The sequence below is a fragment of the Schistocerca americana genome, chromosome X (genome assembly GCF_021461395.2).
Source record: "Schistocerca americana isolate TAMUIC-IGC-003095 chromosome X, iqSchAmer2.1, whole genome shotgun sequence".
In the NCBI taxonomy this organism is placed as follows: domain Eukaryota; kingdom Metazoa; phylum Arthropoda; class Insecta; order Orthoptera; family Acrididae; genus Schistocerca; species Schistocerca americana.
Window position 1 is genome coordinate 647,235,418 of NC_060130.1, and position 20,879 is coordinate 647,256,296.

The window sequence follows — 20,879 nt, forward strand, 5'->3', positions numbered from 1 at the left end:
TAGTTCTAAGTTCTAGGGGACTGATGACCATAGATGTTAAGTCCCGTAGTGCTCAGAGCCATTTGAATACGATAAATGTAATTCAATGTCCACCGAGTAACGTTATTTGAATTTGTAGATCTAATGTCATGCCGACTAAGCTGAGAACACGGAACGACTGGTGCATTTCCTACCACAACTTACAGTTTGCCACTTCAGCACAAAAGCTAGCCGACGTGGTATCATAGTTTTACGGTCGAATCTGTTCCACCTGACAGAACTCGGGTACATAGATATGTGAACAGAGGTTGTAAAAAAGAAAAGCAGCACTCTGCTCTTTTCATAGATATTTTATCGTCTGTCTATAATAACGGGTTTTGTCACACAAACACCGTGCAAATTTTATTAGTACTAGACAGGAAAGAGTTTTGAGACGATGCATGGCTACAGCGGTCGTTGGCTCAGTACCTTGAGGGAGTTATCACCTGATGAGACTACGGAAATTTCCCGCTTCCTTTTATGACTTTTCAGCGTAAAAAATTTAAAAGAACTCTTGAGAAGATGGTATCGTGTTATACTGCATGCCATCAGCGTCTACTTTGACCATAGATAAGGCAAGTAATTAATTTAAGATCGAAAACCCAACTCCCCACGGGGTATTATGGGGATTGCTGCACCAAATGTGCCACACACGAGGAATGTACTTTTTCTGATTCAAAGAAGCATACTACTCGATAACAGCAGGTGTTTTTATGTCAGCTGTTAACCGGTCATTTTGCGATAAATTAACCTGACTAACCACAGTTTTGTACTTACATTCTTATTTATCTTTATGCCCGTTGACGAGCTTTTCTGGCACTGAAGCATTAGAATAAATCGCCAAAAGTACATCGAAAAAATTTACGATAAAATGTTGCGTTTATTGCTCTAATTTCATTAAAACTGCAGTTAAGAGTAGATCTGTGGTCAGGTATAGTCGCCAGGTAGCGAGAAGTCGTTAAAGATTGGTTGTGGTATGGCATCCGCCTGCTTAGCTGAGTGGTAAAGTGTTTGCTTATCATGCAGCGGGCCCAGGTTCAGTTCCCGACCTTGTAGAGTTTCTGCGTTCGTGGACTGAGTGTTCTGTTGTTCTCATCATAATCTCATCATCACTGACGCTCAAGCTGCCCAATGTGGCGTCACCTGCAACCGGACTTACGCCCGGCGGTCGAACTTCCTCGGATGGGACCTCCTGGCCAACAATGCCACACGATCAATTCATTTCTTTTGTTTTTCTTGTAGTGAGAGTACTGTTGTAAGGTTGGGGTCATGTGTTGGTACAAGCCCGGTGGAATAATAGGACGCATCATCAGGGACGAATATGTAGGCCAGTGTTGTCAAAACAGCTGTAAATGCAGCAGTCCGATGGTGCACGCTGTGGGAGAGGAGAGGGGCAAGGAAAGTAGGAAGTTCATACAGGATTCGAATGGTGGAGAGAAAGGGGATGGGGGCTGACACAAATACTAAAGACGAGGTGAAGTATATTTTGTTCGAGCATTTGGGGTAAGTGGTAAAATTTTTGCTTTTTTTGCTTTTTGTTGTACTGTTACTAAGGGCCGTTTGCACGTTAGTTTATGGTTAAAGGTTATTCTGAGGTATTTTAGTGTATTAGTCAAGTGAATAGGACTGTTATAAGTCGACAGATAGATCTCATGGGGTGGAAGCTTCGAGTGCAAGCTGCTGTTCTCCGTGCTCATGGACAGATGTGTATAGATGCTGAAGGTTTCTCGGTATGGCACTTTTAACATCCAAACATACAAAATCCTCCCACATTACGGCGAATCGCTGAAGGCAGTGTTGAGTTTGTCTGAACAGTAACAGACCAACCATAGTACGGCTAAGGTGACGCCCACTAACTCAAACCAGTACTACGAAAAACATTAAGACTCTGAGAGATTTTAGTATTCATTATACATTTCATTAACGTTGATATCCGTTTCCTTCGCTGATGTACAAGCCAGTGTGTTGCAGAGTGTGCCATGCTAAGAGAAGATGACCGTCCTTGGTGGCTACCTTCATACACGAAGCAGTGAAGTTCGTAGCACAGCTACAGTGGCCCTAAATGCAAGTCATACGCGAGCGTAAGGGTACGCTCTTCCTAGTAGTCTACTTAACTGAGATAATAACGTTCCAAAGAAACTGCCCTTAAAATTTTAACTGTAAGCATGAAAGGTGATTCCGTGATGATGTTACAAACTTTAAGGACGATGGCGACCGATAAATGTATCTATTTGATACATGGTGCAGTAATGACCGAGTCTAAAGTCAAAATCGAAAATCGTTTCGATACCGCTGACGGTGGAATACATGTACCGGTACTATTATTGCTAAGATTGTAGACTATTCAGTACCGACGAGTACTTAGGTGTAGAGGTTGGGGTAATAATCCACTTAATCCAGTGCAGATGGCGTACCGTGTACTGAAATGATCAATCTGGTGCACATTGTCCGTACTGTCGTAGACTGCAGTCTTTATTAACAGATTGAAGTATTAACGTCGGCCGGCCGGAGTTGCCGAGCGGTTAAAGGCGCTACAGTCTGGAACCGCACGACCGCTACGGTCGCAGGTTCGAACCGTGCCTCGGGCATGGATGTGTGTGATGACCTTAGGTTAGTTAGGTTTAAGTAGTTCTAAGTTCCAGGGGACTTATGACCACAGCAGTTGAGTCCCATAGTGCTCAGAGCCATTTGAACCATTTATTAACGTCGATCAGCTCTACCCAACTGGAGTTGTACCCAGTGATGGTACCTGAAGACATGATTTTCGTGGGTGAGCAAGTAAATGGAAGCAAAAGGGAATCGGGAAGGTTGTACAAGACCCAATATCCGCTTGAAGACATCCGGCTCACATCATGTTTCCAAGACTGTTGCGACGATTATATGAAACAGATCAGTCAGTAGCACAGTGAAACGACCAAGGAAGACAACGAGCTACACGAACTCCCAAGTTGGAAAATTCAGTAGAAATAAATGGTTGTTGCTCCGTCATAGGTTGCATTGAGGAGTATCTGCCTCTGCAGTAAACAAAGCGGTATGTGGACAACATAACGACAGCAAAATATACCGCTGTTAACCTGGATAACAAATTGGCTGAAATGTTATTTACTGCACTGCGAGGAGCTGGAGGTGTTCTGCCCTTTACGATTCTTTCCCATGAGTGTGATCTTCCAAAGGCAGAAGGGAACATTTACGTCATAGCAAGCATACGAGAACTACAACTATGTCATGAGCGCTACTTTTGGCCAATAGACGGTCAAAATAACTTGCTTTTGCTTGAATCCAGGCCTGGATATAAAAATCATACTACTTTGGAGCCAAATATCCCTTCTGAAAAGTGTAAGACATTGCAGTTCATACCACCTGGAAGCAATGTAAAAATTCAACCTTTAGATGTTTATTTTTTCCATACTTATAAAACATTTATGGCACGACTTGCACCTACGCTTTAAGGGATAGTTAATTTCACGAAAAGCTTCACGAAAGACTGTTTCGCATTCGGTTGCATGGCGCCACATTCCATCTGTTCTCTTCACCCCGTTACACCAATATCAATCTGTATGCATTCTTTGAGAGTGGATACGTAGCTGAATGTCCTGCACAGTTTGTAACAACGAAGGAGTTCGCCCCCGATCTTGATGGTGCGAACCTTTATGATTACTCTAACGCATCATACTTCATTCAGTGTTCATGGAGCAAGTTATCGGTTTGTGTTTAACATGTCTTGAATGACGACGATGCCCATTTTGTGATGTGTAATACATACATCCCTTAGAAAACTGATATCTGCACCTCCCGGACACTCGTTTTCTGTCGCCCTCCTGATGCACTTGGCGAGTCATTAGCAGCTAATATTTTCCTGTCATAATTGTTAACACAATACTATCAAATGAACCTTTCTAAATATTGGGCGGCCGGTGTGGCCGAGCGGTTCTAGGCGCTTCAGTCTGAGACAGCGCGACCGCTACGGTCGCAGGTTCGAATCCTGCCTCGGGCATGGATGTGTGTGATATCCTTAGGTTGGTTAGGTTTAAGTAGTTCTAAGTTCTAGGGGACCGATAACTTCAGATGTTAAGTCCCATAGTGCTCAGAGCCATTTGAACCATTTTTCTAAATATTGTCCTTCTCTTTACCCGAAAATGAGCAATCTATTACGTCCTCATTCGGTTGCTCTGTAGTCTGTAGTTCAGGACAGTACACCTTTTGCTCAGTAATACCTCAATCTGTTGCCTGGATTTTGACTTCTATCCCCGTGGACGTCGTAGGAGTTTTCTGCTCGTCATGGTTGGCTGCTTGATAGGGTATTTTTGGTATTTGATTTTGTATTTCTCACGATGACTTCTGTACGGATGTTTATTTTACTGAACAGTTATCATGAATTCCCAAAATCAGATCCATACTTGCCTCTTTTCTCTTTCATCTTCCGCTGAAGATTGTGTTGGAAATTCTGCAAAGATTTCATAAGTTACCTTTTTTGCAACAGTTCTGATTTCGCCCTCTCTTGCACTCGCGTCGTCAGCCTGTTTGTTTGCATCCTCTGACACGGCGTTAGTCACGCATCTCAGGCTACGGTAGACCTGATATGCCTCACTGTTGGCATTTTCATCGGCAGGCTCTTGAAGGTACTTGTACGCTATGTTGGGCGACACGGAAGGAAGTTGTCTCGGAGTCAGCTCCCGTGGTATTTTATCTCCGGTTTCAAGAGCCACTTCCCTTTTCTCGAAAGTGACAGTTTGATTGTACGATACTAAATTCAGTAAGCACCTTGGGCAATTGTCTCTGAAATGATCATTCTCATTAAGTATTGGAGAAGAATATATTGTCCGATATAAGAAACTTGTGGCCTGTCTCCCTCTGTTTATAGTTACCATGGAATGTGTACAGCACTGACCCTATTTTCACACTGGAAGATGTACGTCACAGACCACTTCTGCCAGTGTAGTCCTTTAACCTTTCCATTCGTTGACAGTGCCTGTTCTGATTCAATAAGCCACATGTTCTTTCTAGGCTGTGCCAAATTGCAAATGCCTCAGGGATCTAAGTCGTCTTTGGCTTGGTATGTGTTAGGTGAACCCAGGGTTTATTACCTAGGGACTGGTGAGCGCCGCCAGTTTTCCGTAACTGTAAATTCTCGGTATGCTTCAGCGACACCCGTACGGTGTGACGGAGCAACGTTGCGTGTCACAGGGTGTGGGAATCTTGGCATAACCACCCTGATGGCAAGAATAGTGCAAAACCTCTGTAAGATTAACCTCAACCTGAAGATGTGTTACGCGGAGGTTAGACGACTGTTGGGGCGGAACAGACATTATCAGTTAACATGTGGGGAACCTGCCGCACCTCAGTTGTATAACGCTTACCCCGGCAAACTGGGCTTTGTTGGGTGGAATCTCATCAACTCAGCTGCTCATGGGACGGCCATGAAACCTATATTCCCAACAGCGTGTCGGTTGGTCTGTTGGCCGGTAGTAACACTCAAACCCCAAAGAGATGTCCTGTTGATAGTCCGCCTCAGGTGTCTATTAGCACCAGTAACAAGCCCCTTCCTGAGATGCATTGCGTTCATTAAACTTGTGGAAGGTACATTTGAGAAATATTCCCTATTCTGCCTTCATACGTAAAATATTAAAGGGACATAGAAGACAGCTTAAATCTAACAAAAGGCTTCGTAAGGGTATAAAGTGTGTTCAAAAAGAAACGTGTCGCAAACTGTAAAATGAAAACCGCTGAATGAATCATAATGACATTGCCTGCGGAAGAGGATCTGGTTCTCGTAAGAGCGCCGAGACGACAAACTCGCCGCTAGAGGGCTATGGACGCACATCCACATGACGACAGAGTGAGCTCTCGCACTCGTCGACAGGAGGCGTGACACAAGAGATTCAAGAGAAGGACAAATGTCGTTAACGATGACACACTATCTGGAACGCTACATCGCACTACCGATACCATCGTTCAGCAGGTAGGTGTCATCATTATTGAAGAATGGCAGTTTACGGTGGCAGCCATTGGCCTATGGGTCGGATTGAGCGTCGGAATAGCAACGGACATGTAGTGCGCTTCCTATAATTGAGCTACACTTAAAAAATTTCCTTTCTCCCACTTCTTTCGCTGGAAGGAAACATACTACACCCCTTTCTCTTCTTTTGAAGCCTCAATTTGTCTGGTTTCGCTAATGAGTGCAGTGGACACTCGACGAGTGCACGCGCTCATTCTGTCGTCACGTAGGTGTGTGTACTTGTCGACACCAGTATTATTTTTCGAATTTTGAACAGGTCAATATTATCTCAGTTGCTTTCCTGAAAATTTTCATATAATTTTAAACACAGTGTGTTATATTTCAAGCTAAAATTTATGAAAAGGAATTATTTTATAAAATATTTTACTTTCGATGTTATAAACGATAAGTATTAGTTCTGAATATGCAGTTAAAATTATTTTTTTATAAACATTTGAAATTACGAATTATTGGCACACTTAAAATTTCTATTATTAATCACGCAATCCTGTGCTGTTTACTATGTTTATTTCTGGATTCATTTATGAAATAATAACTGAAATTAAAAGTGTTACAAAAACTAGTAGGAATTCATTTGTTAAGAAAAATTGTAAACCCTTTGGAATATAATTATTTGCGCAGAGTGTGAGAGTTGTAAGCTTGTCTCTGATGTGATCGGACGTATTTTTGTATAATTGGTGCGAACAACGTAATTTCTGCTTTTTTAATGTGGAAAACCAAATTAATGTCTGATAGACTAAAATGTGAGAAAATCTGTGGAAACTATATTTACGTAAATAATTCTGCAACAACGATCTTCCGATTTATTTAGGTCAAACCAACCGTGAGGATCTGATATTAGATTTTCAGCTTCAAGAATCAGACCCCTAGACAAGTAGAACTGGAGCCATCTCAACATGACAAGCCAAGTAAACTTGAAAGTTTATTGTCATCTTTGCTCCTCTCAAATCCTCATAAAAGACTTTGCTTATTAATTACTAGGACTGGGCATTGTTTAATGAGGATTGAATTACGATCCATTCAGCGGTTTTTATTTTACAACCCCCGTTTCGTCCCTTTTGAATGTACCTTATACATCACTTGTCGTGACAACTGAAGCTACCCGAATCAGCAACGAATCAAATTCCAAATCACTTCGAAAGAATGTCAAAGACAGTGAGCTGCATACTGTGTTGAACTGCTTTAAGGGCGTCGTAGCCTGCTTGTATGTTTTTGTCTGGTTAGTACCCCCAAATACTTGAGACATGACCAAGCCATTAATGCTTATTTTCCTCTGGGAAGCAGGTCAGTTGTTGAAGTGTGCACACTTGGACACAACATTGTTAGTCTATGTGACTCTTGAAGTTTTCCCGGCGTATCGAACATTCCACAAGATTTCGGGATTGCAGCCGGATCTCATCGACTTCTTTCCACGATATTTCGGCTGACAACCTTACAGCCATCTTCAGGCGAGTGTTTGACACTCGCCTGAAGATGGCTGTAAGGTTGTCAGCCGAAATATCGTGGAAAGAAGTCGATGAGATCCGGCTGCAATCCCGAAATCTTGTGGAATTGTTAGTCTATACTGACTACCACTTAGTAGCGCAGTTTCGGTAGTGCAGAGAACATCAGGTCGTTAAGTTTGTGACGTGTTTGTGGGAAGACTGTTCAACTCAGATAAAAAAAATCAAGCACACTGATGCGTGTACATATTAAGGTACCGCATATAAAAATATCTCTACTTATACCCATTACACCCAGTATACTTAACATGACATGCTGCTTTAAAAGTACCGGCCGGGGTGGACGAGCGGTTCTAGGCGCTACAGTCTGGAACCGCACGACCGCTGCTATCGCAGGTTCGAATCCTGCCTCGGGCATGAATGTGCGTGATGTCCTTAGGTTAGTTAGGTTTAAGTAGTTCTAAGTCTAGGGGACTGATGACCTTAGAAGTTAAGTCCCATAGTGCTCAGAGCCATTTGAACCATGTTTTGCTTTAAAAGTAAATATGCATTGATCGAGTTTTAAAACTACTGTAAAATTCTGTCGACTGTCAAAAGTAAGCGCAGACTGCGGTAACTTTCCTAGTAGCCGTGGTCAGTTATGGTCGTGACCGCCTTATGTGTAAATTATGTGTGTTGCATACCCATCGGGCATTACCTCATTTCGATCTCTTTATTTGGGTATGCCATCAGTGACTTACGAGATTCTCCTAGAAACGGGAAGCGGTGAACTGTCTAGAAACTGAGTGGGGATACGTAAAGGGCTGCACAAGCTACGGCACATTTTTGTTTTAAATAATTGCCATTGTGTTTGTTACGTAAAAATAAACAGTGTTTGTAGAAAAATTGAAACTGTTGGCGTTCAGTTCAGGTTTCATTCGAAAATTGTTGATTTTTAACTTTAATAAGAGGAAAGTTGTAGAAAAAGTAAAAAAAAAAATACTGATTTATCATGCAGCGCTAGAAAACGTAATTTTTTAGAAAAGGTAAAATTAAAAAGATGCAAAAACATAAACATATCATACATCGTTTCAATACTTCGTCGAGCTTATGTAGGACATATTTCTGTTATTCATAAACAATTTACTCAATTATTTACATTACAGAAAACTTTTGCCTTTAATCATAATGAAGGACGTTCTACTGAGTACAAAATAACGACAATAGTTATATAAACTTTTTATGTTTGTACATGTAAACGGTAGTTGGATCAAAACTAATTACTTTGCTTGCATAAAGGGCCAGAATTTAGGCGATAAAAAATTTTAATTACTCATAAAATGCAGTTTATACTTTTTTAAATATATAAAATTCACAATGGACTAACAATGAATGATGTGCGATCCTAATTATGTACAAAACAAATGGAAGTCGTCGGCTTCCAGTATTTCTGTCACACATTCATTTATGTTTCTTTTGCTACCAATGCTGCCAATAACACCAGGCATCCTACCATTTACTACGTCATTTATGTACTGTACCAAAACTGCTGAACCGTAGTTTTAGTAGAGCGCAGCTCTACTAAACATTTGTCACACTGCCATTGTTCGAAAACGTTAGGCTACGTGTAACAGATATGGTTCAACAGCCCATGAATCAGGTACTCAATGTACTGCGTCATCCATGTGTGTCAATTCATCGCAAAACAACACCAGAGAATGTCCAGGCGAAAAGACTTCATAGAATAGAAAAAATCAAGGAGACAGAGTTTGCGGAATGTATCTCATACTCTGAGGTAAAGTGGGCATTTAAAGTTGTACAGTCAACTACTTTCGTGAAAACATTCGCCACAACTTAACAGTGTACTTCCAGGGGTTCGAATTATTTTTTCAGTTTTATACACAATATTTTGCTGTTACTCTCTTCAGATACTGCGAGAATTACTGTTACGCGTACTTGCCTCTGTCTTTGTGCAGGTTGAAGGTTCCAATCAATGTTTTTATCCTTGCAAAGAATAAATATAAAGAATGCTGTATGCAATCGAAATCACCTCCTAATGACATACATACGTGCCATTTATTAGTCAATTTGTTTTACATTCATTCGAATGGTATCGACATTTCGTTAGAAATTGTGGGAGAAGAACTGGAAGAAACAAGAAATAACTCTGAAGGCTTCGTGAATTGGGCTGCGAACGATGACTTTTGCCCTAATTTAAGTCCAGAACAAAAATGCAGTACCTTTCAGCCCAAAGAAAACATGTGCACCATTAGCTTTCTGTGACAACGAAAACAGTGTAAATTTTCTGGTCAAACGAAGGGAGAAAATGTATACAGTTAGGCGGTGTGCAAAGCCAGTTTCGTTTCTCAAAATCTGAACGTGAATTTTATAAATAGAAGAAAGATATACGCAAAACACAAAGTAAGCACCAAAATGAGTATGGCAAAAGTGTAAAAGAAAAACTATTCAAGAGATTTAGAACTGCTGGTGCGAGTCTGTGCATTGTTTCCGAGGGAGAGCTGGGAAAGTGGGCCCTTTGAAATGTAAATGAGACTGACTTTACCGATTTCCATGCCTCTTTGACCTGGTTAAACGGGTTCAGGAAATTACACGGAAAAGGAAGTAGCAAAATAACGAAGTTTACTTCAAGTAAACATGTATAGGATATGTCATTAGTTGGTAATGTTGTTGTTGTGGTCTTCAGTCCGAAGAATGGTTTGATGCAGTTCTCCATGCTACTCTATCCTGTGCGAGGTTCTTCATCTCCGAATAATTACTGCAACCTACATCTTTCTGAATCTGCTTACTGTATTCATCTCTTGATCACCCTCTACGATTTTTACCCCCCACACTTCCCTCAAATACTAAACTAGTGATCTATTGATATCTCAGAATGCATCCTATCAATAAATAACTTCTTTTGCCCAAGTTGTGCCACAAATCTCTTGTCTCCCCTGTTCTGTTCATTACTTCCTCATCAGTTACGTGATCGACCCATTTAATCTTCAGCGTTCTTTGTAGCACCACATTTCGAAAGTTTCTGTTCGCTTGTTATCTAAACTGTTTACCTTTCATATTTCACTTCCATACATGGCTACACTCCAGATAAATACCTTCAGAAAAGACTTCCTAACAATTGAATCTATATTCGATGTAGACAGATTTCTCTTCTTCATAAATCCTTTTCTTGCCATTGCCAGTCTACATTTTATTTCCTCACTACTTCGGCCATCAACAGTTATTTTGCTGCAATAATAGCAAAACTCACCTACTATTTTAAGTGCCACGTTTCCCAAGTTGATTCCCTTACCATCACCGGATGTAATTCGACTACATTCAATTATCCTTGATTTGCTTTTGTTGATTTTTATTTTACATTCTAGATTCAAAACACTATCCATTCAGTTCAACTACTTTTTCATGTCCTTTTCTGTCTCTGACAGATTACTATGTCATCAGCTAATCTCAACGTTTTTATTTCTTCTCCCTGAATTTTAATTACTGCACCAAATTTTTCTTTCGTTTCTTTACTGCTTGTTCAACGTACAGACTGGATAACATAGGGGATAATCTACAACCCTGTCTCACTCCCTTCTCAATAATTGCTCCCTTTTCTTAACTCTCGACTCTTATAACTGCTGTCTGGTTTCTGCACAGTCTGCAAATAGCCTTTCTGTCCCTATGTTATAGCCCTGTTACCTTCACAATTTCAAAGACAGTGTTCTGGCGTAACCACAAGCGCCGGAACGAAGACTAAGAATCCAAGACCAGAGAAGGCGGTGAAAAGACGTCGGCCAATGGTGCGCAGAATAGGACCGCACCACGACGGGAGAGCACTCAAGCCCAAGTAAATATAAGCGCCGCTCCTGCCAGCCTCGGCCACTCAGATCGGCTCAGTATGCGGACAGTAGAGTAACATATTCGCGGAGCGTAGTACGGCCTAGCCGAGAATGCTACAAGAACAGCTAATTTTGATCCTTATTAGTTTCTTGTCTGGACTTTGTCTATAGCGACGAACATTACTGTTTGCATGTTACTTGCGACACCGATGTAACTCCAAAGTTAAGTACTATCAATCTACTTTATAGAAATAAAACTACTAATGCTATTTGCTTGAATTGTTCTATAGCATACCGAGAACGCAGCATCCCTTAGGCACCCTAGACGAGACGAGAGGGTAAGATCCAACAGAGAGTATTCCAGTCAACATTATCAAACGCTTTCTCTAATCTATAAATGCTATAAATATATGGTTGCCTTTTCTTAATCTGTTTTCCAAGATACGTCGTAGGGTCAGTATTGTCTCGAGTGTTTCTGCATTTCTCAGTAATGCAAACTGATCTGCCCCGAGGTCTGCTTTTAACAGTTTTTCCATTCTTCTGTAAAGAATTGGTGTAAGCATCTTGCAACCACGACTTATTAAACTGATAGTTCGTTAATTTTCACACCTGTCAACAACTACTTTCTTTGGAATTGGAATTACCACATTTTTCTTTAAGTCTAACGTTATTTCACCAGTCTCATACATCTTGCACACCAGAAGGAAGAGTTGTGTCGTGGCTGGCTCTCATATGGTTAACAATGGTTGTGACGGACTGTCGTCTCCTCCCGGAGCCTTGTTTCGACTTACACTATGTGATCAAAAGTAACCGAGCACCCCCAAAAACATAAGTTTTTCATATTAGGCGCATTTTTCTGCCCTTATTGCCAGGTACGCCTTATCAGCGACCTCAGTAGTCATTATACATCGTGAGAGAGCAGAATCGGGCGCTCCGTGGAACTTATGGACTTCGAACGTGGTCAGGTGATTGGGTATCACTTGTGTCATACATCTGTACGCGAGATTTCCACACTCCTAAACATCCGTAGGTCCACTGTTTAAGATGTGATAGTGAAGTGGAAACGTGAAGGGACACGTACAGCACAAAAAGCGTACAGGCCAACCTCGTCTGCTGACTGACAGAGATCGCTGGCAGTTGAAGAGGGTCATAATGTGTAATAGGCAGACATTTGTCCAGACCATCACACAGGAATTCTAAACTGCATCAAGATCCACTACAAGTACTATGGGTGTTAGGCGGGAGTTGAGAAAACTTGGATTTCACCGTCGAGCGGCTGCTCATAAGCCATACATCGCGCTGGTAAATGCCAAACGACGCCTCGCTTGGTGTAAGGAGCGTAAACATTGGACGATTCAACAGTGGAAAAATGTTGTGTGGAGTGACGAATCACGGTACACAATTTGGCGATCCGATGTCAGGGTGTGGGTATGGGGAATGCTCGGTGAACGGCACCTGCCAGCGTGTGTAGTGCAAACAGTAAAATTCGGAGGCGGTGGTGTCACTGTGTGATCGTGTTTTTCATGGAGGGGGCTTGCATCCCTTGTTCTTTTGCGTTCCACTATCACAGAACAGGCCTACACTGATGTTTTAAGCACCTTCTAGCTTCTCACTTTTGAAGAGCAATCCGGGGATGGCGATTGCATCTTTCAACACGATCGAGCACCTGTTCATAATGCACGGCCTGTGGCGGAGTGGTTACACGACAATAGCATCCCTATAATGGACTGGCTTGCACAGAATCCTGATCTGAATCCCACAGAACAGATTTGGGATGTTTTGGAACGTCGACTTCGTGCCAGGCCTCACCGACCGACATCGACACCTCTCCTGACTGCAGCACTCCGTGAAGAATGGGCTGCTATTACCCAATAAATCTTCCAGAACCTGATTGAACGTATGCCTGCGACAGTGGAAGCTGTCTTCAAAGCTAAGGGTGGACCAAAACCATACTGAATTCCAGCATTACCGATGGAGGGTGCCACGAACTTGTAAGTCATTTTCAGCCAGGTGTCAGGATTCATTTGATCACGCAGTGTAGATCTCTGAGAGCTTTTTGTCAAATTCTTCTCTCAGTATCATGTCTTCCATCGCATCTCCATCTATGCCCACTTCCCCTTCTATAATTTTGCTTTCAAGTTCATCTCCCTTGTGTCGCATTTCTATATTCTACTTCCACCTTTTGGCTTTCCCTTCTTTGCTTAGGACCGGTCTACCAACTGAGCTCTTGATATTCGTACAGTTGCTTCTCTTTTCCCCAAAACCTTCTTTCATTATTTTGTTGGCAGTTTCAGTCTTTCCCTTAGTGAAATATGCTTCTAAATCCTTACATTTGTTCTCTAGCCCATAGCTCTGTTTAACAATTTTGCACTCCCCGTGCGTTTCATTTTTTAGACGTTTGTGTTCCCTTTCGGCTGCTTCATTCCTGCATTTTTTAATTTTCTTGATTAATCAATTAAATTAAACGTATCTTCCTACCAGGCCTTGTCTTTTTACCTAATTGATCCTCTGCTGCCTTCACTATTTCATCTCTTAAAGCTACCCATCCGTTTTCTACTGTATTCCTTTCCCGTATTGTTTTCAGCAGTTGCCTGATGCTCCCTCTTAAGCTTTCAACAAGCTCTGGTTCTCTCAGCTTATTCAGGCCCAACTCTTTAAGTTCCTAACTTTTTCCTATTTCATCAGTTTTAATCTACAGTTCATGACCAGTAACTTGTGGTCCCTGGGAATGTCTTACAATTAAAACCTGGTTCCTAAATCTCTGTCTACCGAATATATAATCATTCTTGAACCTTCTGGTGTCTCCAGGTCTCTTGCACGTATACAACCTTCTTTTGTGATTCTTAATCCAAGTGTTAGCAAAATTTTACCAGGCGGTTTCCTCTTTCATTCGTTTCCCCCAGTCCTTACTCACCTACTATATTTCGTTCGCTTCGTTTTCCTGCTATCGAATTCCAGTCCCCGTTGCAATTAAAATGTCGTGTCCTTTACCTACCTGAATAGTTTCCTCAAAACCCTTATACATTACTTCAATTTCTTCATCATCTGCGGAGCTAGCTGGCACGTAGATTTGTACTACTGTGGTAGGAGTGGGCATCGTGTTTATGTTTGCTATGACAATGCGTTCACCACACTGTTCATAGTACCTTACTCGCTTTTCCATTTTCTTATTTTTTATTAAACCCACTCATGCATTAACCCTTTTTGACTTTATATTTATAGCCCTATATTTACCTGACCAGTAGTATTGTTCCTGCTGCCACCGAACATCACTAATCCCCACTATATCTAACTTCAAACTTTCCATTTCCCTTTTCAAATTTTCTAATCTACCTGCCAGATTAAGGGTCCTAACATTCCACACTCCGATCCGCAGAATGCCAGTTTTGTTTCTCGTGATGACAACATCCTTCTGAGTAGTGCCCGCCCGGAGATCCGAATGGGGAACTATTTTACGTCCGGAATATTTTACCCAAGAAGACACATCATCATTTAACCATACAATAGAGCTGCATGTCCTCGGGAAATATTACGGCTGTAATTTCCCCTTGCTTTCAGCCGTTCGGAGTACCAGCACAGCAAGCTGTTTTAGTTTATGTTATAATGTCAGATCAGTTAATCATCCAGAATGTTGCTCCTGCAGGTACTGAAAATGCTGTTGGCCCTCTTCAGGAACCACAGGTTTGCCTGGGCTCTCAACAGATACCCCTCCGTTGTGGTTGTACTTAGGGCGCGGCCATCTGTGTCGCTGGCGCACTCAAGACACTTCACCGACGGTAGGGTGCATGGCTATTTGGGGGGGGGGGGAGGGGGGGGCGTGTAATACTATAGACAGATTTTTTTAGCTGATATGAAGACGAAGCTTCTGGTTATCCCCTAAAATGCCGTGTAGAAAGCCAATCAGATTTGTAGCTTGAAGCACAAGCGTGTTTTATACCTATCTCCAGGAACCTCAAGGTAAATTAGGACCAAAAATTTAAAAAAAATAACTGTTTACTTACAAAAATCTTCCAATGGAAGCGGAAAAATCTAGAAAAATGGAAGAGAATACTTCTGAGTATTACATCGGAAACGTGTTGTTACCAATTGCACATAATAATTAACTGCTTTTGTTGGACTACTCGTCTGGGCATAAAAACACCTCTGTCATCAGGAGAACGACGAGTAGACTGTTAATATAATTCGGATACCATCTGGAACTAAAAGTGTGATTCACCCTCTCGATAAAAAAAATTCCAACATGGTAAAGGATTTTTCAGAAAATTGCCTGATAACATAATTTGCTGTAGCCGTTTGTCATATCAGGTTTATGAATGAAAGAATATTGTTAAACTTTATTTATTTGTCGAGTCTCAGCTTTCGTCACCACATTTTTCAAATTTGATCAAGTATGACTGGTTTGCAGCACAATATGTAGAACAACGACCACGATCATTTCTTACCCATCCCAATTCTATCTAAATAATACTATTTGTTGTGCCCGAATGCATTAATTTTTCTTTTGACAGGTGCGTGTGATGTAAGAAAAATGTTAGTTTTCGTCATCCAATAAACACTTCACATTTTTGTAACGAATAGAGAGTAAAGACGTTAGTAAATTGTACATTATTCAAAAATTATCGTAAGACTCGTACTACAGGAATTTTTATAAAATATCTCACGTTAACAATTCAGAGTTCCGATTGATGGGTGTCGTCTGTATCGCTCAACATCAGGCACCGTGTCGATTTTCTTTACTGTCGGCCGGGGTGACCGAACGGTTCTAGGCGCTACAGTCTGGCACCGCGCGACCGCTACGGTCGCAGGTTCGAATCCTTCCTCAGGCATGTGTGTGATGTCCTTAGGTTAGCTAGGTTTAAGTAGTTCTAAGTTCTAGGGGACTGATGACATCAGAAGTTAAGTCCCATAGTGCTCAGAGCCAATTGATTTTCTTTACTCTGCCAGCCCGTTGTGTAACAATTACGTCTGCCACAGTTCTTATGTTGAAGTAAACTGGAAGTTTTCCAAAAAAATTCAGATTTTTCACATTTTTTATACGCTTTAAGTGTTTAAAATTCAACTGTGTGTACTGCGGACATCGCGCTACGCGGCGCTGCGTCGTGTTGTCACGACTGCGTCTGATTATCCACCGATTCCGCGCTAGGCGGAAAATGCTGTACAAACCGCTGTTACAAGCGGTTCTTCTTGCTGCAGAAATGAGTAAATTTAACCTTAAAGAAAATACTTACAGATACGTACTCAGCAGATAAAATTTTGCCAATGCGTCTTTTTTTTGGCGTATTCTTCCAGTGTGAGAGATTTCAGAGTAGGCTTCGGCATGTCGGATTTGACCATTCCCTTGTCAGTATGCCCTACAGCTTTCGCAGACACTGCTCTATTGGAAGCGATCGATGATTAGCACTGAAATGACTACCACCTTATCTTGACTCAGAAAGAGCGATTCTCGAGAGAAAGCTGCCACGACGGATGTTCATTATGGCAAACGAAATACAATACAGCCAACTTGCTGTGTTTGAACGCCGTGACAGTGTCCAGGAATGGGCGGATCATATTACCTAAATGATACAGTACACTGCTGAAGCTTCCATTACACATTATTCACGCGAAGTGAAAAGGCGGAATGTCCCTTGATTAAGCGATACATGCCATTCCACTATTAAGAGCAGGAGAATGATTTCCTGTAGTATCAACTGCTGGCAAACTGCTGAAAAGCTCGCAGCCTTTCGGGTAGTGAGAGTAGAATGTCGTCTAATTAATAGAGTGAGCAAGAAGGGATAGTGGCATCACTTCCTGAAACCGAGTAACCTGTCCACTAAAAGTCAAATCGTCTGGGAAAGCATCAGGAGGATTTTCGGGAGAGGTGCCAAGTGACTACTGTAATTGGGGAACGCAAGTGTCCAGGCCAACCCGTGAGACATAACTCAGACCATGGCGAAATACACTCCTGGAAATGGAAAAAAGAACACATTGACACCGGTGTGTCAGACCCACCATACTTGCTCCGGACACTGCGAGAGGGCTGTACAAGCAATGATCACACGCACGGCACAGCGGACACACCAGGAACCGCGGTGTTGGCCGTCGAATGGCGCTAGCTGCGCAGCATTTGTGCACCGCCGCCGTCAGTGTCAGCTAGTTTGCCGTGGCATACGGAGCTCCATCGCAGTCTTTAACACTGGTAGCATGCCGCGACTGCGTGGACGTGAACCGTATGTGCAGTTGACGGACTTTGAGCGAGGGCGTATAGTGGGCATGCGGGAGGCCGGGTGGACGTACCGCCGAATTGCTCAACACGTGGGGCGTGAGGTCTCCACAGTACATCGATGTTGTCGCCAGTGGTCGGCGGAAGGTGCACGTGCCCGTCGACCTGGGACCGGACCGCAGCGACGCACGGATGCACGCCAAGACCATAGGATCCTACGCAGTGCCGTAGGGGACCGCACCGCCACTTCCCAGCAAATTAGGGACACTGTTGCTCCTGGGGTATCGGCGAGGACCATTCGCAACCGTCTCCATGAAGCTGGGCTACGGTCCCGCACACCGTTAGGCCGTCTTCCGCTCACGCCCCAACATCGTGCAGCCCGCCTCCAGTGGTGTCGCGACAGGCGTGAATGGAGGGACGAATGGAGACGTGTCGTCTTCAGCGATGAGAGTCGCTTCTGCCCTGGTGCCAATGATGGTCGTATGCGTGTTTGGTGCCGTGCAGGTGAGCGCCACAATCAGGACTGCATACGACCGAGGCACACAGGGCCAACACCCGGCATCATGGTGTGGGGAGCGATCTCCTACACTGGCCGTACACCACTGGTGATCGTCGAGGGGACACTGAATAGTGCACGGTACATCCAAACCGTCATCGAACCCATCGTTCTACCATTCCTAGACCAGCAAGGGAACTTGCTGTTCCAACAGGACAATGCACGTCCGCATGTATCCCGTGCCACCCAACGTGCTTTAGAAGGTGTAAGTCAACTACCCTGGCCAGCAAGATCTCCGGATCTGTCCCCCATTGAGCATGTTTGGGACTGGATGAAGCGTCTTCTCACGCGGTCTGCACGTCCAGCACGAACACTGGTCCAACTGAGGCGCCAGGTGGAAATGGCATGGCAAGCCGTTCCACAGGACTACATCCAGCATCTCTCGTCTCCATGGGAGAATAGCAGCCTGCATTGCTGCGAAAGGTGGATATACACTGTACTAGTGCCGACATTGTGCATGCTCTGTTGCCTGTGTCTATGTGCCTGTGGTTCTGTCAGTGTGATCATGTGATGTATCTGACCCCAGGAATGTGTCAATAAAGTTTCCCCTTCCTGGGACAATGAATTCACGATGTTCTTATTTCAATTTCCAGGAGTGTATTTCGATAGCGTTACGGCTACTGACAGTCAGGATCCAGGTCGCAGATGGTAGAGAGTGACCGTCGAGAGGGGAAACTGGAACTTAAGTTCCACCAATAATGATGAACACAACTTTCTAATCTCGATGCTGGAGTTGGATTCTGCGTTATCTGCGGTTCGTGCAACATCATCTGCTCGCGATAGGATCCATGGATTACAGTATGTTACGGCACCTCACTAGATGAAGCAAAGATATGTTTCTCGCCCTTTTTAACTTCATGTGGGCGGCAGGACACTTTCTAGACTCGTGGAGAGAATCAATATTAATTCCACTTTTAAATTCAGGAAAGCACCGGACACGCCCGAGTAGCTATCGTAGTATTACTCTCACTGGCTGCATGGAAAGACCATGGAGTGTTGTCAGCCCCTTCCTTTGTCCTGTTCTTAGAATTCATACATTTTCCCAGTCACTTCCAGCGTGAATTCTGGAGGTATAACACCATCTTTGATAACCTGACTCTCGCGCAAGCGGCAGTGTTACAGGATTTTCTGCACAGTCGTCACCGAATAGGTATATTTTGTGACAGCGAGAAGGCCTACGATACAACTAGGAGAAATAATGTCTCCGGACAGTTCCGTGAACTGAGATTTCACGAAGTTCTCATCATTTTTTTACGGCCTTTTATTTAGAACATAGAGTCGAGGACGTCCTCTCTGATCGTTTTGTCGAAGAAAACTGTGTCCGTCAATAGCGCTTCGTTGACAGTAGAAACTCTTGTCCATTGCTCCATGTTTGTGGATAAATTCTTTTGTTCCTCCGCGAACCTTGCAGCAGTAACTCGCCAGTTGCTGTTGATGATTAAAAAGTTGGAGTTACGAGCAGAGACGAGAATAACCGAGAAGTCTGTATGTATGTCTGTTTGTGGAAGCATTGTTGGAACACCGACTCATCGCTTCCTGCTGACATGAAGCATTTTCAAATATCGGTAGGCGGTGCAACATTTGCTAGCCATTTAAATGTGTAAGAACTAAAATTACAAGAGGTTGAATATGTAAAAGGCATGAAGAGGCGTATTCTGAAATGCCAGTTCGCGGCGGTGTTAAATTAAACACGCTCTATATTATGCCTTTGCTTCCTTCCGAAGCTCAAAGACAGAATTGTATGGAAAATGATGTTTGTGCGATACTGTTTCCTCGCTTGTAAATCGAGTTCTGTTCACTAGGCTACTGTCTTTGCGTCATTTATATGTAGGGTTCTATTCGTCTATCTGGAGCTTCTGTGAGACAAAGCAACACAAGAAATAAATTCGTAGCCCAACAAAAATTTGGTGGTATCAATCGCTTAAATATTGCGATTAACCGTTACTAATACGCTGTCTGCCGCCTTCTGCAAGAAACTCAATTGAGTGGCACTATCTCTTGAATAATATTGTCAGCGTATGCACTTTGCGCGGAAGCCTCCTAAAGGCACTTCGTCATTGGCGACCTTTTAGCTCACGGCGCTAAATGCGATTTATGACATCAATTTGTACCATCCAAACGCTTCACCGTTCCCCGTATGAAATTCGTGACATGGGATAGGAGAGAGCTGCCTTTCCATCTTTACAGCACAAGACCTTATAGGTGGTCCATTGCGGTAAAAAAATAATCCTAAAAGACACTATTGTTTATCTTAATATATTGATATTTGTTCCCCTACAGCCTTTAAACTCACAGTTCGCTAACCAAGTTTCCAGAGGTATTTTGTGAGAAATAGTATCAGGCTTTAACAAATAACTGGAATAGGTGATGTAGATGAAAGAGTAACAAAATGATTGCTAAGAAGCTTTGTACGTTGTGAAAGCATCCTCGTTTTATTAATGCAAGAAATTTTTCCTTCTTGCTGTTTAATGGATTATCTCAAGATTAATTGATCACTTTATTAGCTGCTAAAAAATAAACGAAAGGTAACATCAGCGCTCCTTACCATCACAAACTGCCATTTTATGTCTTTGAGAACCGGAGATGAATCAATGTCAATGCCAGCCACCATACTACATCAACTTTCGCATCATTCTGCTTACTAAAATATCATTCATCGCACATGCGTGGAGGATGGGAACAATAAAATTAGCGACTTTATTATTAAGTAAATAGCACGCACGACAACTGTTTTCGGAGATCTGAGCATGTTGCACTAATAGTAGTGCTTCTAAGTGTCTTTTAATACTCCATAAGGAAGCCTTTTTCGTCCTATAGTGGATTAGCA